Raw genomic sequence first — 22,108 nt, 5'->3', positions numbered from 1 at the left:
TGTCAAACATCTGAGCGCATGTGCTCTTTATACTTACCAATGAAAAGTTAAATTCATCAGCCAATCTACTCTCTACTTTCTGCCGCTGCAGTCCTGGATGTGGAATGACCAGTAGTAGCTTATGGTGCCAGATGTTAGCTATTTTAAGTAAGGTACAGTATAGCTTCTAATGGGTTAGAGAGCAAGGTAGAGTCAAAGGAAGGAAGTAGGTCCCAGTGAGGCATACAAACCTGTAGCACAATAGCAAACTTACATATGTTCACCTGGAAGCAGGAAAACCATGTTCCTAAAAGACTGTACATGTAAAACTCTCTATACATCTGTCTGTCTATTTATCTGTAGAGTCTCAGTTTTTATGGCTGCAATGTTTCATTTCTCCCACTAGTCCGTCTTGTTTCTTATCTGTGCAAACTTTGAGGCCTCCTATAAGACGTAAAGTGTTTTCATTAGTGCTGACAGTGACATGCGTTTGTTTGTTTTGAATGATTGCTCCTGTTAATTTGGGAGGTTTGGGCAAAGTTTCAGTTTGCTGAAAAAACGGATGATGGTTGATGGTTGCAGTGACAGGGGTTTTGGATTCTCCCGGGAAAGGAAGCGAGACGGACAAAGTGAGCTGCCGTTTGCTTGTGTCTAGTATACAGATATCACAGTCGAGTAGGAAAGAGATGACTCAAGTAAGTAAGAAAGAAGCATTCAAGGACAAGGGAAGCAGAAGGCTTTTGGGGAAGGAAGAAGAGGAAGGGGGGAAAAAGGGAAAGGAGTGGAGGGGAGAGCAGTGTGTAAACTTCAAAAAGCCTCTGACGGCGGCTGTTGCCGCTGCCGCCAGCCCTGACCACTCTACAGATGCTTTTGTTCCCCACTCGCTCTCACTTGCACCCTCCTCTCCTTAACCCCCTCCTCCTCTTCTCCTCTCTTTTCGCTTGGTCTCTTTGGTGATCCAGTGCGAGAGGAGCGGGGGCTATCAAAGCCACCGCTGTCTGTTTCAGACTTCAAAACCCAGGGCCCCCGTCCATCCGTCAGCCCCAATCATCATATCTGCAAGGCCCCAGCGGAAAGCCTCATACACTGGAGGAGAAATATTTGATCTGTCCTCTTTGCAAGGATCAACAGTCACACAAACGACAGGGGCGCCCCGGCGCTGCAAAAGGAGGAGGGAGGAAGAGGAAGTGGGAGGACTTGAGGAGGGTGGCTGTGAGAGAGGGAAATGAAGACTGGGTATAATGAGGGAGTAAAGCATTTCCAAAAAAATACACCTCTGCTGGACTTCATAAGGTCAACCCATGTTCCTCTACTTCAATCCCTAATATGTGATCAGGTCAACTAAAAAAAAAAAAAAAAAACTGTCGCTTAACATTTCCTTAACCATCACTTGGGTTTCTCCGTGATTTTTAAAACTCTTTCTTTTTTCCTAACATACTGTACGCATCATGAAACAGCAGAAAGTAAATTGCATTAAGATATAATGCGTAGTAAACCTACCTTAACTCCTTTTCTTCTTTTAATTTTCTAAATGTGTCTGGGCTCTTTGAGTGTAGTGGTAATATAACATGCTGATCGATAAAAGAGCATTTTTTGTTCTTACGAAAATTAAATCACAACTTGAAGTGAAGAAGCTTCAACACGTTTCAAGTGAGGTCATTTATCATTTCAAAGCATACAATAATACGCTGAATTAAATGTCATGCTTAGAATTATTTGATATATAATTATCAGAAAAGATTTATTAATAACAACTGAAATAACTGATCTGCCATAATACCCGAAAGAATAGTTGTTTTATTATTGTTCTACAATACTCAAGAATATATGATGGACAGATTCACTTCTTTTAATATTTGTAACACTAAATGATTGATTAATTGATAAGGTAAAAAAAATTTCATAGTCCCCGTCCCTTATATGTGTAGGGAATATTTTTTTTAAATTGTGTTATTTTATCCCTAACTGAAAGAGGACATGTTTGTGGATAAGGCCATGGTTGACCCAGCTTTTTATTTGTCACAGCGTCATGAAATATTAGCGCTCAGAATGGAGTTATAGGCCTGTATCTATCCATGTATCTATCAATCTATTTAGCCATCCATCTGCCTATCTTACTGTCATATGACAGTTATTTATAGACATCACTGTGTGTGTCTCTGGCAGACGGCCGGTATAGTTAGCTCTTAAATCCTGTATGTGAGATCAGACTACATAATTACCTATCACATTAAGCCCTCTATGTCCACCAGACTTAGACCTCTCTCTCTCTCTGTCTCTCTCTCTCCCCCTTTCCGTCTACCTGCCTCTCTATCCGTCTCACACACACAGAGCAGGAGCAGTGGAGCAGCTGGTAGTATTATTGACACACAGTGTGCCGAGGTGGTTGGGGGGCAGGGTGGTGGGGTGCGAGAGGAAATCAAATGGGAGAAGATGAATATGTGATTTGAAGGAGAGTCTATGTTAGTGTAGATGACCAACTTCAAAGCACTTTTGTTTAATTGCCCCCCCACCCCAACACACACACACACACACACATACACACACACACACACACACTAAGCATCCCATGACTTCCTAAACACGCAGAGACACACACACACACCAATGCCTTTGGCATGAATCTGTTCAGACAGACTGCTATCAGCAATGCAGGCATGTCACTCATCACCCCATCACATCCAACAGAATAATCAGCAGGATTCCGTGTCAGGCTTCATGGACATGCATGAATGTGCCAAGCTGCAAGTCCAAGGTTCATAAGGTTGAATGTTTCCAAAGCTAATCAGTGTACGTCTTATGTCTTAGTAGGGTACATAGTGTAATGGAAGATTGTACCAGAGTGGATACAGCTAATCTGGCACTGGGTGTGTGTGTGTGTGTGTGTGTGTGTGTGTGTGTGTGTGTTATTGTAACATACAGAACAAAAGGGATGAGCCACACAGGTGTACCATAGATTACTGTATAAAGCCTATGTGCATATGTGCTATATTCTGTCACATTCACTCAGTTGTTTCCATTGTGCATGTTCCTTGTGTGCCCCATTTCCAGGTCTATAAATTTATCATGTTTTACTAGAAGCACATTTTGGCATTCAATTTTTTCTCCCTTAAGTTCAATATAAATAATGCAGGTCCGTGGAAATATCACAACAACTGTAATGCGCATTTTAGTGTGAATCTGCTGAATTCATGCTGAATTTTGAGCTCATCATAATGACGACTGTTGAAAAGTGCATTTCTTCACAAGGCCCGGGTTTGGTGTGTTTGATAATTTATTGGCTGTCGTGTCTTGTCTCCAGTCATCAAGTATAAGGGTCAGGCTGGTGCTAAAGACTCGAGAAAGTTTCGCTAACCCTGTTGAGTGGCAGGGATGACAAAAAAAAAAGTACAAAAAAACAACAACACATGTTCATTGGGATTCAACTCTGATTGTTACAGTCTCAAAGGAATTGGGCAAAGACGGCAGGTGACATGCTCTGTGTGTGCATATACATTGCAATGTGTGTGCCATTGTCAACGCTTTTAGCAACAACAGAACTAATTATTTTCTTCTTTGAATGTAGAAATTTGGGATGTCGCTGTGTGTGTGTGTGTGTGTGTGTGTGTGTGGTAACAGATGTCCACCCAGTGGCTGCTGGGAAGGCACTTCACATTCTACATGTGTTAAGTGACAGTGATGGACAGCAGGTAGTCCTTTTAATAATTCAATATATTTTAATCTTCTCTAGCCTCTCTCTATCTCTTACGCTATATCTGTCTCTCTGTCAGATGCCAAATAACACTGTTGACAAGAATATAATTACACAAATTGGTATCAAAAAATAGAATCTGATGTGGAGTGAATGTGAGACAGAGAACACTTTTTTTCCACACATAACAAATTGTATTTTTTTAATTTGATTATTTCAGAGCTCACAATACATCTAACATGGAGAAATAAAGAGCAGCCAGGAACATGTGCAAAACTAAAGCAATATACCATTTTCTGGTGGGGTGTATTGGCTGTGTTTTAAACACCACTCCATTTTAGAAAAGGCCAATCAAAAGACTAAAAAAAGGCAGTGGCAGGGAGAATGAGCCAGATCCAGCCAGCCACTCAGTCAGTCAGCCAGAGACACAGACATTTCCCCAACACCAGGATGCGGGTAAGTGAGCCTCAACTGACCAGAAATGATTTGCCTCTGTCTGTTAGACACGTAATGGAGTCATTTAACTAGTCAAATTAGGAGCCGGCGAGATGCCGCATGCTTCATTACTGGGTTCCAATGGGCACTGCTCTACATTTATGTCAGAAATGATTTCAGGGCAAATTAATGTTTTTATTGTCCTGTGAAAATAAAATAAAAAAATACACCCAAATACACAATACAGAATGACTCTTAAGCATGTATGTCGGCGTTCTTGTGCCCTGAACTCAAAATGCAGTACAACAACACACACGGGTTGTTTGCACACACTACTGTGTCTGTCACACAAAGCGCTTATGCAGATCCACCGCGACTCCGAATCACACATCTAAAAGATCAGCACCATCTAGAGGTCAAAATCCGATATTGTACTTCCCTGAGTAGTGCATTAAAGCGCTGTGCGTCTCCCTTCTTTGGAAAAGCACTGAGAAATGTTTCCCACACCGTGATTTACTGCACACCAAATGATTGTTTCCTTAAAACCGTTTATTGGGAAAAGAGGACATTTGTTGCTACCAGTGTGCAGCCTGTGGCTTGTGAGTAGAGCTCATCATTCTCAACACAACATTTTCTTATGGGCAATAACACATTCTGCGTAGGTGGAAAAGATGGAGACGTAAATTTCAGCAGCAGAGAAGCTGATAGTTAGCAGTGGTGATGATGTGAGTGACAGCTATTTAGCCTGGCTTGATCCAGCACTCCCTCCATGACCTGTAAATTAGAACCAGGTGATGACGAAAATAGGAAATAGAATATATCCACTGGGGAGAGATCAAAGACAAAATGTGTGTGTGTGGGAGAGGAAGGGTGCTGAAGGGGGTGTACATGTAGATCTGCTCCTTGTCGACAGGGAGGTCTGACAACTGGGATTATTGATGAGAGGCAGAACCCAGTTTGACTCTGAGCAGAGCACAGACCTCTGGGATTTGGAGTCCTTGTGGTGTTTACATGTCCTGACAGTCTGGTAGGCCACCGACACTCATCAGCTCAAACCAAATGAGGTACAGGCTGAGTTGGAATCTAACCAGCAACTCTTCGCAATCCCCTGCTACACTTAGATTTCAGTGTGCCGCCTTGAATGGTCAGAACAAGACCGGGTTCACCCTGTGCTCTTTGCTGTGGCAGTTTTTCAGGCTCCCCACAGCTGCTTGTATTTGTGTTATCATAGATTACAGCTGCATTGTTTGAAGTTGACTGACAGCCAGTGATATTTATGCTCATGCACGAGCGTGTATTTGGATTCCTTTGTTTTTGATGAGGCGTGCACACACACACACGTAAACACACAAAGCAAAGATGCACCGGTGTAATCATGCTACACACATACCAAGATGTGCAGACACACAAAGAGATCGACACACTCCCTGTCAGTTGCTGTTGTTCTTGACATTCTGTCGATATCATTGTGTCCAAAAGCACCGGTGTGTTTGATGGGGCTCTTGACTGACGCTGGCCGCCGCACAAACACACACTTTGTTCCAAGACCAATGAAACCGTCTCTGTCTCTCACTCTTTCTCTGTGTTTCCATCCCTCTTACTTGTTGGTCTTTCTCAGACTTTCTTGCTGTCCCTCTGTGATAACAGAAGCCATGACAGATAGCTTTTATATTCAGAACGAAAAGGATGTCTAAAAGGCATTGTCAGCATGAAATGAAATATCATTATATTAAGTGATGGGTTGGTCTTCAAGGATTGAATTTTTACATTTGAAAAAAAATAAAAAAAATGTACTGTGGAATATGAGTTTGCCTCCAAACTTTCTCTGTATTTTTTGATGATCCCTACAGTGACAACTAGTCTGTAATATACATTAAGTAGTTCATATTATCTTGCATCATGCTTTTATATGTAAACATCTTTCTCTTACCACACCTAACATCATTCTGTAGTAAATTGTGAAATTCTCTCCTACTTCTCCCAGTTTGATGCATTTAGAAATGGCATCAGTGTCTCTGTGTTACCCAGATATTGCTGGTATTGATGTACTGCAATAGTACACAAATACTAGTTGTCAGTGGACATATCTTGACACCAATTCATCTATGGTAAACTAATAAATAATGGTGATGACTTAGAGTCATAAAAACATCAAAGTTAACTTTTCAAATGAAAGGGGCTCTCTTTGCAAGTCCATGTAAGAAATGCATGTGCTCATGTTCGGCCATTAGGAAGGGACAATTTGTTGCAATATATTTCTCATTTGTTTTAAAGGCGAGGCATACAGATTGATTTCTACATCCATCTTTGGTTGAGCAGGCCTAGTCTGTCCTCAGCCTCTCTTTCTCCTGTTTATTGAATAAACACGGGCATTTTATAGACATAAGCCCTGATGCTGCAGTATTGTTTTTGACACTCTCTGTTGCGTATTGATCACTAGTTTGCCTGTTTATGTGCACTCTGGGTGGATACGTATAGATGTACACCGTACATGCACACACACTTTGTGAGAGACACATGAATGTATTGGTACATAATATATACTGCATATATGGTACACTTGTGGCCTTTCAATTGAAAAAGGCAGCGAAACAGCGTGTGCGTGTGGTGTGGGACATTCAAACATTGATGTCTGACTACTGATTCCTTGTCATTTTATTATTACCCGTCCACTCTAAATGGAAGCAGCCCACTGTTGTTGCATGTTTTTGTGCGTAGTTGAACTACTCAGGCAACGACTCCATCGCTAATTATAGCTTTCCACTTGAGCAGTGACACAGAGACATGAGCCCTTGTGTTAACTTCTCTGAAACTCAACAGTGGTGTGGTGTGTTTTTTTCAGATATACACATTTCTGCATTGTGTTCAATCTTGTAATTTTAGTGTTCCAGGCATGCGATGTTGAGCAAGAAGGGATTTTGTTACCCTTTCCTGTACATAACAAATTACTACAATTACAAATGGGTATAAAAAACTGGGCCAGGTACTTCAGATATTTTTTTATTTAAGTTTGAAGACACTGAGTGTAAGTATAGGATACGTCCTCAGTAGAGTTCTGTAGGGACAAGTTAATTTTTATTGATACCTGATACAAGTTCTGGGTGCTTTTATTTCAGAGGGAAAAATTGTATTTTGTTAACCCCAAAATATTTTCCTGACAATCGGTTAATAATAGTTCTTGGATGGGCATACCCTGTCTGGTTATATAACATAGTTTTTCAAGTGATTGGTAAACTACTCAGTAACTATAGAACTTCACCAAATGTAGGAAAGGAGTACAATATTTGATTATGAAGTTCAAAAAGTTCAAATACCAAATGGGCTAGGATGGAAATAATCAGACATTTCAAAACTTATTTAAATACTATTATTACAATGTTTACTCAGTTACTTTCCACCGAAGTTCCAGCTCCCTGTCCCTTGTTTCTCTTTGACACAATGGTGATACTTCCTTTGACCCTGCTTTGTCTTATTTCTGTCTACCCAGAGCACTACCTCGGTTTGCTGTTTGTGCCTACTGTATATTATGTTCTAAAGAAATCTATTTTTGTGCAATAAAGCTGTCTGGCACACAAGGTAAAACACCTTTAAGATGCCAGTAAAGCTGCCAGTCTTCTTGATTGGTTGCTTATGCTGATTTGACTCAAGTCCAAAAATGAAGGTAGTGAATAACTTATTTCATTTATTTATGCCACAATACTACGTGCATAGCGTTCAGTCAAAGGTTTGCTGTAGTTATTGCAATCTGATACAGAACCGCCACCCTTACCAAAGAACCTTTGAAGATCCTTGTTTCTTCAGGGTGTAGCACTGACAGAATACATGGTTGAGTCCGAGTACCGATCGAGTCCTGGCTCGGTTGTCTGCTCTGTCCAGAAGGCAACTCTGCAGGATGTTAGCCGGCTCAGCATTCTGGGATAGCTGCCCAGGGGTCCCGGATGACCTCAAGAGTTAAAAGCAAGCAGCGGGAGAGATAGACGAAGGCATGGAGGAAGCATGGAAACTGACAGAGAGACAGAAAAAGGAGGGTTGGAGGTATGTGCATGAAGGCAGGGAGGGGGAGAGCGATAGAGGTTTGGTGGTTTTGAGAGAGGCAGAAAGACACATAAATTGGAGAAAGGGAAAGATTTATGGAAGACATACAGAGTGAGTAGTAAAAGAGAATGGGTACCTTTTAGTAACAACAAGTTTTGACCAAGTCAAACATGATTTTATACAGCTTTTTAGATCAATTTCAGATAGAGCTGTTAATTGGTCTGCCTGATGATCTTAACTGTAGGGAAACCTACTTAAAGAGGTTGTTCCACATTATTAAGCCTGTCACAGTTGTCATGCAAGATGGGGAGAATGAAAGAGACTGTATTTCTGAAGATAAAAGGTATTAAACAGTGAAATGCTCAAGAGGAATGAGAACCATTGATATTTTGTTAACTGGAGAGAAATTACTGAACTGTGAAAAGAGCGAGAGCAATTCAGAATGCAGCTGAATCTGTCAGATGAAGGCCTTGTTAAGGAAAGTTTCTCTCACGCAAATTAATAGTGGACTAGGGTCAGGTTTAGGGGTAAGGGGTTATCGAGGGCGGCTACAAAAACTCACAACTGAGAGCAAACTGCTTGTGTCTCCGGAATCCAAGCAATCTCTGGAGCCAAACTCAGAGCCTGGCTGTTGTGCATAAAGCTGCGTTTTGGCCACTAAACAATGCTCACAATGAGAAACATGCAGAGAGGGCTCAGAAACTAGACTGAGATGTATTAGCATGTGTGTATGATGTGCTACAAAAGGATGTTCCAGGAGTACTGGATGGAGTAGTGAACGACAGCCACTTCCAAGTAGACTGTATCTTCAGCAAGGAAGTGGCTGGACTGATGTTCTAGGATTGATGGCATGTTAGGAATATATAGGAAGGTTGGTAAATGAAAAGACAGATCCCCTTTGTGTCTTCAAGACACATTTCTCCCAAGACCAAAACCAACTTATTTTCTTCTTTTACACTGGCAAAAGTGTGCTTAACAAACACTGAAGAAACAGTCAGGATAATCAGGATAAAAGATGAAGGAGTGAGATTTACAAGGCAGACTTGTGTGCAAAAGAGAGGAGAATTGAGAATGTTGTCCCACAAATGGACGTGGTGAGCGACGTGTCAGATCTTTCGTTTCCCTCACTGGCTTCCCCACCCGCTTTCCCACAGTCCTCTTCTCCTTGGCCTGATAATCACGCTTAAGAAGGTAATAGTGTAAATGAAAGCTCCCCCCTCCCAGCCCTGCCCGTCCCCCTTCTATCTATATGTCTCTCTACCTCGCTCTCTCTGGGGAACAAAGAGGCCTTATTATACCTCCCTGTCAGTGTCGCTCGGCGTATCACCACTGTACAATCACTGTTTTCAGCAGCACTACCAGCATGGGGTAAATGGGGAGAGAGACTGAGAGAGTGAGCAAGACAGGTAGCGAAAGAGACGGTGTCTTTCTCTAGTGCCAGTATTCAACACTAGTTATCCAGAAGCGCTTTTTTAGTTTGAAGCGCACCGCTCGCAGCTGAAAATGTCTTTGTCTGGAGCTTTTCTTTTTCTTAAAGCTTGAACAGGCAGTGTAATTTATTTGAAGCACTCATTCACATGACACACATACGGAAGCACACACAGACATACACACACACACACTCCTTAAGTCTAGAGATATCTTCTTATTGGGGAATCTTTCAATAAATCAATGTGACTTTAAACACATTTCCCAGGCGACAAGGCTGACCTGATAAGAAGTGAACTAATCTCTTTTGAGGCTGCCGGGAGAGCTTTGAACCAAATCTACTGTGCATCTATCACCAAGGTTATTTGTCAATGGCTGCTAATCCCAGGTAAATTTCCCTGGTTTTATATCAGGGTTCTCATGTCTGAAGTTTCGTGGCCTTGGGAAAATAAGAGAGCAGGCTTACAGAAAGGAGGGGAACAAAAGAAAAATGCTATGGATTTCAACAGCAAAACAATGGTTCTGGGAAGGAGAGAGGCACGGAGGCAAACAGAGAATGCTTATTAATTCTTAGCACATCAGAATCAGAACTGGATTGTAGCATTTATCTTAATGAAATAGTTTGTTACTGTAAAGCTGATTTAAGATAGCTATTTTTGTTCACCTTTTTTTTTTTTTAGTCTTCAAAGCTTTACCAAACAGACAAAATTAGACAGTAATGGCAAAAATAATGTATTTTTAAATGTTTGAAATGTTTACATCGCTGACAGAACAATTGTTGAATTTATCATAAAACATAAAACTCTACTAAGTTTAGGCCACTATTCATTTCAGCAAAGCAATATAAAACTAATTGGATGTTAATTTTTTAATAAATATGTTATATTCTCTTAATTGGCATAACTTTATTGAGTAAGATTTTTTAAAGCTGTAATAAATGCACCATGAACATGATTACCTTCAAAACTTAACTCAATTAAGAGATCACAAATGTGCTTTAGGGCTAAAACATATTACGTACTACACTCTCACAAAGTTTTAATGCCATCTGTCCTATCTGCCTGCACTCAGAGCAGAGGTCCAGGAAGCGAGGCTTTGGTTACATCTGTGTTACCAATTAGTAGAGCATTTTAACCAATGTCTGGCCCACAATGTGAAAAATAATGTTCCACCTTTTCAAAACTATTACACAATCTACTGTCCCACCACACACACACACACATACATTGTTTGGTAATAAATAATTGATCAGACACATTATTGTAAGTAGGAAGTTTCTGTCGGCCATTTCTCAAACTGCACTACCTCTTGTGGAAAGAAACTTTTCTTTGAGTTCTTTTTTCTTTTTCAGTTATCATCCTTTACCTCCTCCGCCCCTTCATTTTTCTTCTCTCCATCCCTTGAAGTCCCCCCATGTGTGCAGAAGATCATGGAAAATCTCTTACCATATCTGTCATCTGTCACGCTCTCTGATGAAGAGTTTTGATCTCTCACTCTTCTGTTTATGGCCGTTGTCAAGCAAAAAGAGTCGTAGCCGTAAGTGCTTACACCAGCGTGTAAATAGTTTGACGTGTGGCTCTGTAACAAAGTTGTAGGAGTAAATAAGGAACCAAACAACCACGAAGAATGGCAATTAACTTGTACGTCTGCATTATGAAATGTTTGGAGCAGCTTTTCTGCTCGGTCTTCTGCATTTATGAGTCTTCATATCATAAGTGTGTGTTTCTTTGTTCTTGAAAGACTCCTTGGCTGTGAGAGAATGAAGGGTAAATACAGTACATCACGGATAGTAATCCGTACATGCAAACACACACACACACACACACACACACACACACACACACACACACACACACACACACACACACACATGTGCAGACACAGTCACACAGTGGGGAAATGTGGAATACAGTGTGATTGCTGCTCAATTCTTCCACTGTGAGGTCATGGCGTTAAGGTCCAAGTGAGAGGGAGGATTTAATGGGAAAGAATACTTCCACAGCTGAATGGAACCGGGGTCAAATATTAACATTCAAATCTTGTGCAGTCTTAACAGGTGGTCAGGAGAACTCTACAAATGTAACAAATGAAAGCTAATGTAATTTAAAAAAAAAAAAACAAAAAAAATACACACACACACACACACATTTTAGCTGTTTATTTATCAGTTAGTAGAAAACAAATGTTGAAAATCTATGGTTAGGAAGATTCGCCCAGACTGTATTGGCATCTTGTTTCAGGGCCTACGATAGTTTGTCATTTGACTGACAATGAATAAAGCAGCTGTTTCATTCATGGCCAGGCCTCCTTGTTTATTCCTCAGGTTATTGCAGTTACTCGTACATAGAATAGCTTTGATTTTAAATGCACTATGCTTGTGTGTGGTTATTTCCATGTTGTTTTGGTACACACTATAGTTCAGGTCAAAATACGATCATTTTAAATGATGATATTTCTTCATTTCCCATCTGGCAACACTGACAGGTGGAGATGGTTCCATTAATGAAACCATTTAAGAATGAGCATAGGGTTAAAGAAGTTTTTAACAGAAGCCAAAGTACTACAGTATATGCATGTGTTTTCAGGAAAAAAATTTAAATAAAATAATAAATATAGCAACATATTTATTTTATTAATTTAAAGAAAAGTTCTGTACATTTTCTTCTGATACGTGTCCTGTTTGTATTAGCATTCATACTATCAAATCAGCGTTTAAGGTTTCAAAGCAAAAGAATAGTCCAAACAGGCCTTCAAAACCCACCAGATGAACATAGGTTTGTGGTTTTTCTAGCTCAAAGGCAGATCAGTATTACTCTCCAGGACAGACAAAAGACAGAGGGACGGCCTGAGAGGAAATGACAGCGAGTGAGGAACACGGAAAAAGAAAAATAGAAAGAGTGTGAGCAATTCGGGAAGAAGGCAAAGACAAGGGGGAAGAGGAGGGGTGTTGGGTGGGGGTGGGGGTGGTGGGGTGATCTTGGAAAGGTTTCGTATATCATAATTATCCCGTTAAGTAACGGCAGAGCGGCCTCCCCGGGGGAATTTGTCTTAAATGGAAGATTTGCAAGGAGAACGGGTCAGAGAGAGAGAGAGAGAGAGAAACGGCTTCCAGTCGGCAGGAAATCCTGTTTACATTTACATAATCATATCAACACTCACTCCTTCTTCTTCATCGTCTCTTTCTTATGGGTGCCATTTAAAAAAAAAAAAAAAAAAAGGAAACAGATGAGGGAGGGCTTCAGGCTGCGACTTGTCTGTGTTTGTTGTCATTGCTCCTTTTATTTCTGCTCCTATTTTCTTAAAAGTGCTGCCAGTGTTGGCAAGAATCCGTCGTTTTATAAATCTCTCGCCAGCACCTCCAACCTCTTCTCAACGTCTCTTTCTTTCCGCCTCGTAACATTTGTATTTGAGTGGGATTTCTCACACCTTTTGGCCTCATTCTCTTGATTGGAACGGTGGAAAAAAAAAAACATAAATAAGGTATGGCATGCCCGGCTGTGTGAGTCTTAATTGAGATCTGCTAAGAGCAGCGAGCAGATGTTTGTAGCAGCAACTGTTGAATCATCAGAGACCACTGAAAGCCTATGAAAGCGTGTTAAACAGAAGCCAGGTGATCTACATTTTTTAGTTCTCACTTCCTCTGCCTTTTTCTCGCTTTACATCAAAGAAAGCTGAAGTGGTGATGGGAAAGTGTGTGTATGGAGAGCTTAACAGAGGGAGGAAAAGGAAGAAACATATGGGTTATTAGCAATGCTAAACTGCTGCAATTGCCTCCGTCTTCACATGTCTGCTAAAATGAAAACAAAGGCATGACAAAAGAAAAACCTGATGTAGAACAAAAAACAATACATGGCACATTATACGGTGATTAAAGTTATTAATAGCCTTATTTTTTAATAAAGGTCATTCATTTTAATTTTAATATTACTAGGCACTGATTGTATCTGTCACATTGATACTAAAAGTAGCAGCCCCCCTGCTATGATCATGTGAAGTTTGAAGATTTCATGACGGAGCAGTAACACAAAAACTGTTTTGGGATGCATGGAAGGCAGGATCATGACTAACACATTCTTCACAAACAGTGTAGTGGGAAAGATTTACACATTGATTTGGTGAAGTTTGATTGAAACTAGATTAAGTTGTTTATAGCTTTCTAACTATCCTGTGTTTCTCTGTTTAGATAATAGACCTGGCTTCTAGGTCTTCTGTTTGTCTTTGAACCAGTCTGACTAAAGAACAAGAAATAATGCAGTGAGAGCACTAAATAAAGTAGTAAAGGCCTCCTCTATATCCAGGGCCACAAGATTAGGTATTAAAAACAGAACTTTTCTAGTGCGGTTGTTATTTTACGCTCTGTATGTTGGGAGAGCACAGTTATGTAAAAGCTCTTGCTATGTAGTACAGCTGGAATTTATGGGCTATGGAACATATAGAAATCCAGGGCCTGCTGTGCCTGGTTCATAATTCTGGTATAATACTGCTCATAGTTTTTCATGTTGTATTAACCTAGCTTAGCCTAGCGTCTGTATTACCTGGTATCATCATAAACCGCATGAGTAACATGCCAAGTCTTGTTGTGGGGTATCAGTCATCTTGATGGACCACTGCCTACCCCTGTCCCTAGCTGTAATCCTAACCATTTCACATGTCATTTAACACTGTAAAAATGACAGGTGATGAAAAGCTAAAAGAGCATTTCCATGACACCTGAGATGTGCCAGAAGTGGTAGGCTATCTATACCCAACTGCATGATATCACACTGTTCAAACACACTGGACTAGAATCTGTACCGACCTCTGACCTTTCTACAGCAACGCAGTGTTCATATAACGATAGGAGCCTGAAACGTGTGGGGCTATTTTTTTCTTTCGCATATCATAAACACACTGATAATGAGTAATGGCGTTAAAGGCACTCCAAGAAGCACTGGAAGTAGGCAGCAATCAGAAACCGTTTCACCTTCCATGTATCTTGACAATCTTGCCTGCTGGAGCTTTAACATATGGCAAGTGCCTGCACCTTGGTATACCAAATTGATGCACATGTTGCAGTTGTTCACAGAGCCCGTATCTCCTCCTCCTCTTTCTTTCTGACACTACAACCAACCACCCAGTCCTCAGAGCCTTCTCTATCCTCCCATTTTAAACTGCTGTCATTTATTTATCTGTAACATTTGGAAGGTTGGGAAAACTCCCTGCACGCCATGGGAACGCTGGGAACCAGCGACAGGTTCTCTGTGATTATAAATGATAACTATGATAGCTGTGCACATGGGTTGCTATTACTTTCCCGTCTGTCAGTCTGTTACATTAATCGCCCTCTGTAGAGCTCCGACTTCTTTTCATCTCAGTATGTGCATCTTTTTATCTCTCCCTGATTCGTTCCGGGCCTCTTACTCTATTTGACCGATCTCCTGGAGTCCAGCAAATGTAAATATTTAAAACGATACCTTTGTTCTGAAACCACGATAGCTGGGACTTAAGGAAAAGTCTTCAGAGGTGGAGGAAACAGACTCACCAGTGTCTATACTTAATAAGAGGCGTGATATTGTGTTTTCATTATTTGAGCTGGAGAAGTGCCTCTCTACTCTGATTCTCTATTTTCCTGTCCATGTATGAGTGAGTATTAAAGACTTTAGCTGAGCAACACACTTACTGTTGCCCTATATATGCATTTTGCCCTATATAATATTGTCCTATTTGCCGCTGTGTCTCCAGTTCGTTTTCTCCTCCCACTGTGATCTACATCCTCTATAATGTGTCATCACACTCCTTTTGTCTGTCCTCCTCTTCTTTTGCAGTCAAATGGAAGGGTTTGGGGACACATTTCATTGGCAAATCAACAGAGTCCTTCTTCCTTCCCATCTCCCATCTGGCTTCGTGCCACACCGAATTAGTAACCAGATATGTCACTGCCACCGTGCTGGTGCGGAAAATACTGTCCACTTCAGGGAGGGCCGCGGCTTGCAGATTAGCGCCTACAATTAATATATCTGACTCGCAGGAAAGCCGTCTGCTTTCTTTGTGTTCTGTAGTCTGTTAGTGCTGCACTTCAAAACCAACAGCCAAGATGTTCTTGCAATGTGTGGTAAGATTGGTCAGTGTCATAGATGATGCAAATTGAATTTCAGTTCCAAAGGTCATGACAGGGGACTTCATAATTAAATACAGCTCCATGTATCAATGCCATTATCTTCTTTCTCTTCTGATTGTTGCTACGTAGTAGTACAATAACAAAAGATTATAGCAGTCTGATTTTCCTTAACACACTATATTGCACAGAGGTAAGAAAGAAGACAAAATCCCTGTACTGTTCAGTCCTGTAAGATGACATATTTATTAACAGATAATCAGACTAAAGAGAAACTTAAAAGCAGCTGCAGACATGTGTGCTGCTCAGTCAGGAGCCCTTGTCTAACGTTTTACTAAACACTTCTACATTCCAGTGCAGCTGAGGGCACTAACAAGAATCCACCAGCTTTGTTTGTGTCACAGAGAATGAGTAAAGGACATGAGCTCATGTAAGCACAAAGCTTTCCTAAAAAGAAAGGAGAAGGACGGACAGTAGCCGCAGTGTGTGGCGATGACCTCACGTATTCCTGCCCCTGAACCAAGAAAAAGAATGGACGGTAGTGATAGTTACTGTAGGACCTCAAGAGTTCCAATCACGGATTTCCTCTTGAGAAAAGAAAGCCAACATGGAGTTACTGGACAGCAGACACACAGAAGTGTCTAACTGTTTAGTCACACTCAGAGAAGACGAAAAGTGAAATAAAACAGGCTTAATTTGACCTTAATAGAAGCAATGCTCATGGTCACTTTTTTTTCCTTCTCTTCTTTGATTATTTTGGGGACTCTTCCCTTTTCTTCTTCTTTTTTTTTTTACATCGAACTACATGCTTCTTCAAAGTACAGTGTGTCACAAGCGTTTAAGATGTGGCCTTTTTCCCCTGCACATTCCAATGCCATTATGTTACATTGTTGCCGAATAAAAGGACGTATTATGTTCCAGCCCCCCCAGTAAAAGGGCAGAAGTGGACCCAGTTTTTATCTGCTGAACGAATCAATCAGGATTATGTCAGCTGAAAAGAATCACAGACAGCAGTCGCCAGGCACTGTGTCTCTGTGTCTGACTGTGTGTTAGTGTGTACGTCCCCTTCTGTGTGTAAAGGATGAGAAATGTACAGTGGAGGAAAGCACTTGTTGGTTGTGAACATGCCCGGCTTGGTGACAGAGATGTCATTTGGGGTCTAAAAAGCAAGAGGATTTTTTTTCTATTTATGTATTTACCGACTGCCCCCTCAGCCCATCCCTTTGTCCTCCTCCATGGGAGGATTGGAATGGCACTAATTATCATTTCAGCAGAAATGATTAGGAGATCAAACAGGGATCGAATGCCATTTCCTTCCATTAATGCAGGGGGTTTAGAGTGCCTGTCATGGCTTGGCTTTTCCTAAGGCCTGCGGAGAGAAAAAAAAAATAACAGGGGGAAGAGAAACTGGGGAAGAATGGAGGATAGAGAAGCGGCTTAAGAGGAAGGGAGTGAGGGATGGACAGGACGGGACAGGGGCTTGGCAACGGAAAGGGAGAAGAGCTATTCAGTTAAAAGGCCAATGGATTTTGTGAGTATAAGCTGAAGAACAGAAAGCTATCATTTGAACAGGGAACTATTATTTTTCTTGTGGGATTTTGCACCAAAGTTCTCACAGTTTATTCGGTGACGTACTTGTATTATTGACTCCTGTCTCCTTATAATCTCTTTTTTTATGTTTTGTGGTGAATTTTATAGCCAGGCGTAATCTAAAATAGCTTCCTTTACTTGGACTATACTGATCCCTCTCGCAAAAGCATCAGGATTATTTTCTGCGCACTAAATAACAAAGGAGGACATTTTTTCAGCAAGTTTACAGCTTCCCACGAGAGGAATTCAAACTTAGCTCATCATAATATCAATTTTGAAAGTTCATCTCATATGCTGTGCTATATCCTGTTAGGATTCAGGTTTAAAATACAACCAGAAACAAGTTGCACAGAACTGGCACCTAACAAAGTTCAACATTTCCATTCCCCAGATCAAAGTGACTCGAGGTAGATATCTGAAAGATTTCAGAGTCACCGCAAAGCAAAGGGGCAAAATGGAAAGTGTGGATGAGGCTGTGATTGTTTCTGCACGTCGGATGGGAGAAATGTCAAAGAGAATGTGAGAGATGACCTCTGTGTTCATCGCCCATTAATGACCCTGCAGCTCCCAGCTTCATTTTCCCTCTCATCAAAAACATTAAAAAAAAACATTTCCTCCTGTCTCCAATAGTCATTTCCCCCGCATTGTATTTATGTATTGAAAAAAAAAGGTAATAGATCAAGCACATTCCATTATTCTCTTATAAGATCATTAGCAAATATAATTAGATATGAAAGAAAGTAATTTGGAGAGAAGAGGAGAGAAAAGCGCTATCAGGCAGAGAAGACAGATTGTAGCATCAGAGTGTTTGGGCTTAAATTGCTCAGCGGAGGTATTATCAAGCCGGCAATCTTTTAGCCTCAGAAATAGTTTTGGAGACAGACAGCGAAAGATAGAAAGAGGCCACTAACATTCACTTCATTGTGTTTCTCCAACTACAATCATTCATATATTTCATTTTTAATTTTTTCCTTTTTTTTTTTTACATTTTACTTGCTTTCCTTTCCATTCCTCCTTTTCTGAATCTTTCCATCCTGTCACACACCTCACCTCATACTAAACCCAAGAGTTTGCAGCAAAACAAAACTGACAAGCAAGTTGACATGGAGTCATCACGCACAAAAAGCGCATTATCACAGACAACAGAAGACACGTAACCCTCTTTACTCACTCCTCGCACATGCTGATTTCGCTTTTGTATTATTTTTGCAACTTTAAAAAACAGAAATAACACACAAATTGCGCTCCGCATTGAAGACGCTTCTTAAGGAACCTTTCCGCTGCACATCTTGTCTTGTTTCTCTCTCTCACGCACAACCCCCTCCTCCCGCTATCCTCCCCACTGCACTCTCCACCCGCACACAGGAGTTTTCGTCACTCTTTGTTGCACCTTAACGCCGCACTCTGTTTGTCTAATAAGGATCTGAGTCGAAACCAGACTGAGAGCACAACAATCCTGCTGCGTTTCACCACAAATTTGCTTCTTTTTTTTCCACTCACTCCTTCTTCTTCTTTAGTAGTGCTTTGAGGGATTGGCGGAGGGACGGGGGGAGGGTGAGAAGGGTGAAGAGGAGGGGTGGCAGTGTGGATGTGGATTTTTCTAGTCTTTTGTGCGAATCACAGGGAATGGTAACTATAAACATCCTGTATTCATTAAAACCATCTAAAAATACAATTTTGGAAAGGGGGGGGGGGAGCAAAGGGGTGCGCTCACTTCCTTGCCGCTCCTCCTCGGTGTATACAAGCGGGCTGTGTTATGCCTGGTGCTGTTCGTATTTACATATTTATAAATACTGGGCTGTACAATGAAGCAAGGCTGTGCCAAGAACAACAGTTTCTGCTAGTGTAGGGCCCGGATGCCTGGGAGAGGGAACAAAGAAGCCAGAGCCACCTTCAGTGGCATGGAGAGAGTTCACAGAGCTCTTTTTGCACTCTTCATAAGTATATTCATATGTAGGAATGAGGCAATTTTCGGGTTACATTTAATGCCTGAAGTCTTTTTATTTATTTATTTATTTTAAGATTAGCCTGATATATTGAGGAGCATAACTTTAAATCACTGATTCAGCCACTCTAGCTACATCACCGTACACTGGAGGTGAAGTTATAGTTTTCCTCGCACCTACAGGATACAACAATAAATAATAAAATAATAAATAAATCAAAGAAACACATTCTTGCAGACCCACTTGTGCCTACTGGCTGTTAAAGGTAATTCCAAAGATTTAATTTTATTTTTTTTGTAATGTTTCCAATGTTCTGTAGTAGCCCTCATGTTGTCCATTTCTCCAGTGTTATTGAGCCAAGCAGAACAGTTTGTCAATTATTTAAAATGATCTTGAAATCTGTAGCTGCCTCCACCCTAATACAGTGGAGGTGTAGTAGAATTAAGATAAGTTTCTTAACAGCACTGACGGGAAAAAGAAATCTGTTTATTTTGTTTAGTGGCGGTAGTGACACTGTGCTCTGGCAGCGCTTTCTTTTCATTATCAGGATTGCAGTTTTAACAGATCTGTGAGCACCACAAACAACGTTTTATTCAGCCCGTTCCATCGGAGTGGAGTTGAGATAGATTTCTCAAAACCTGGCGAAATAAATCCAAGGAGGCGGGCGACAAATTCTTTGTAATACGGGTGAACTAACTGTCGAGGCGGTGTCACCATTCTTTGACACCAACAGAGAGCAGTGTGTTTTCTAATACCTTTATGCCTAATTTCAAAACTGTATGTTGACGGTCAGCACACATGGATAAAGGAGAAGGAAACAGAGGCACCAGCATTTCTTAGACATTGGCCATTTGTCTGTGATCCCTGTGAGAAGACACTCACACGTTTTCACACACACACATAGTCTGTCGTATCCCCAAATCGGTCCCCAACACATGCTCAGAGTGCAGTGGTATGCCATTGTTCCATCCTCCTTTCCATTTATCCATTCTGTTAAGCATGACACATGTATTAACAGTGGATGGATCCTGGAGCTGTGTGTCCTCACACCATATGTTTTGCTTTCCCAGGTTCTCTTCTCCACAATAACCACTCGTCGTCTTGCTATCTGCTATCTCAAAACACACCACAAGAGGGCGAACTGACTCTTTCCATTTTGTTTAGGGTCCGCTGTGGTTCCCCATCTGTGTTGTATAGATTGGTGTTCAAATGCACTTCCTTACATTGCATGTGAAACAATAGTACAGAATTTTTAGTGATACTGATTACGGTATCACACTGGCATCACGTACGCACACCACCACCCCTCACCCTCCCCCCACAAGACAGGCAAAATCTATGAAGGAGACAAACAGATAAGCCTTGCATTCATGTGATAAATGAATGCCAGGCAGGTTTTCTGTGTCTGTGAGGTGCATCTGCCATCTACCCGAATGGGAAATTAAAAACTGTGAGGGGGAAGTTATGCTAAATCTATAAAGTTGGCCAGGAAATCTCTCCCCCCCTCACAGCGGCAGTTGTTTGGGGAGAAGGAGCACCATGCTTAAATAATAACATTCCAGGTGGCTTAGTTAATGAACAGTGAAAATCAAATATGGGGCCTAATCTGGAGCTCGTTACAGAAAGTTTCTTTACAGGGAAGTCAAAGGCAGGAAGTGCCCTTGGGGAGAGACTAAACACTTTTTGAAGCTTCTAAACAAGGAAACTTTATCTTTGGTTAATTTTAGTTATAGTGGCTCCTGCACATAACATTAAAAATAAAAAAAAATCACAGGGACATGATCAAATTAGCTTTCTTTAAAGGACGGTTTAACTAAATCACTTTCTAATTTAGCTGCAACTTCTAATGTATTAATGTTTTAAGGAATCAAAGGGGACTGGTATTAATATACGGGGAGGTATGCTCACTTATCTAGTCATGCGCTTCTGTGTCTCATTTACTGTCTTAGCTTGCCATCTGGTGGTCACGGTCGGCTATGAAATCCTATTGTTGCCGTAGCACTCTGAATGTGATGAGTAAACACCCGTTGACTATAACAGAGACCAACACTTCACTGAACAATGCTGCACTGACTCACGGATAATCATGTTGATAGCATTTTGTCTCATGTAGAATATTAGAAAAGTGGAATTAGATTCTATCTTATATGTTCCAATTTTTCAACCACCACTCCTACCAATATCATTTCAATAAAACATATTTTTGTAATTATCCTTTAGTATCACTGGAACTGCCTGACGTGAGTAATACAGAGCATTAAAAGCAGAAGCACATATAAGGCATACAAGTGTTTGTTCACTCCATGCACAGACAGCCTGGGAGTTATTACCGAGTGCTGAATCTGAGAGATGTTTTATCATGTTATTAGCTCTTTATTTTCCCTCTGTTACGGTGGCACGTCCTTTCATTTTGATATCCATTTCCATACTTGTGAAAGCACAGCTCAAATAAACCCGTGTTTTAATTTGGTTTTGTCAGATTCATAACGCCACTTTAAAAGAACATGACATGCAAATGTGCTCAGCAGTGTTTTATTGCAAAATAATTTTCAAAGAAGTTACGGAGGGAATGAAAGTGCAGAAGGAGGAAGGGGAAGGGGAGGCGGGAGCTGGGTTGTATTATTTAGTGGCCGCTGCTGTGAGACCTAATTACAGTTATGCATTTCTTACTGTCTCACAAAGACTTAAAACTGTTTTTTTTTTTATTAGAATTAATCACTTCACTTTTCACCCACTGTCACATTTCTTGTCACACTCATTGAGCCAACCATCTTACTTGTAACAAGTCTGAACCAACTCCAGTTGTCATAAGTATAATGTGTTAGCATCGAAAATTTTAAGTATGACTATTCTGAGTGTCCTATCACAAAACCGCAGAGCAGTCTTCTGTGGACAGAAGAAGAGAAAATG

General features: G+C 40.9%; 1 protein-coding gene across 7 annotated transcripts in view; it reads left to right on the top strand.

Annotated features, from left to right (window-relative positions):
• Positions 1-22,108, top strand: part of znf536 (zinc finger protein 536) — a 190,286-nt gene that overhangs the window by 151,218 nt on the left and 16,960 nt on the right. The window lies entirely within an intron of this gene.

Source organism: Mugil cephalus, chromosome 3, assembly GCF_022458985.1.
Source record: "Mugil cephalus isolate CIBA_MC_2020 chromosome 3, CIBA_Mcephalus_1.1, whole genome shotgun sequence".
NCBI lineage: Eukaryota > Metazoa > Chordata > Actinopteri > Mugiliformes > Mugilidae > Mugil > Mugil cephalus.
Note: the sequence above shows the minus strand (reverse complement) of the source record. Positions and strands in the feature narration are given on the sequence as shown.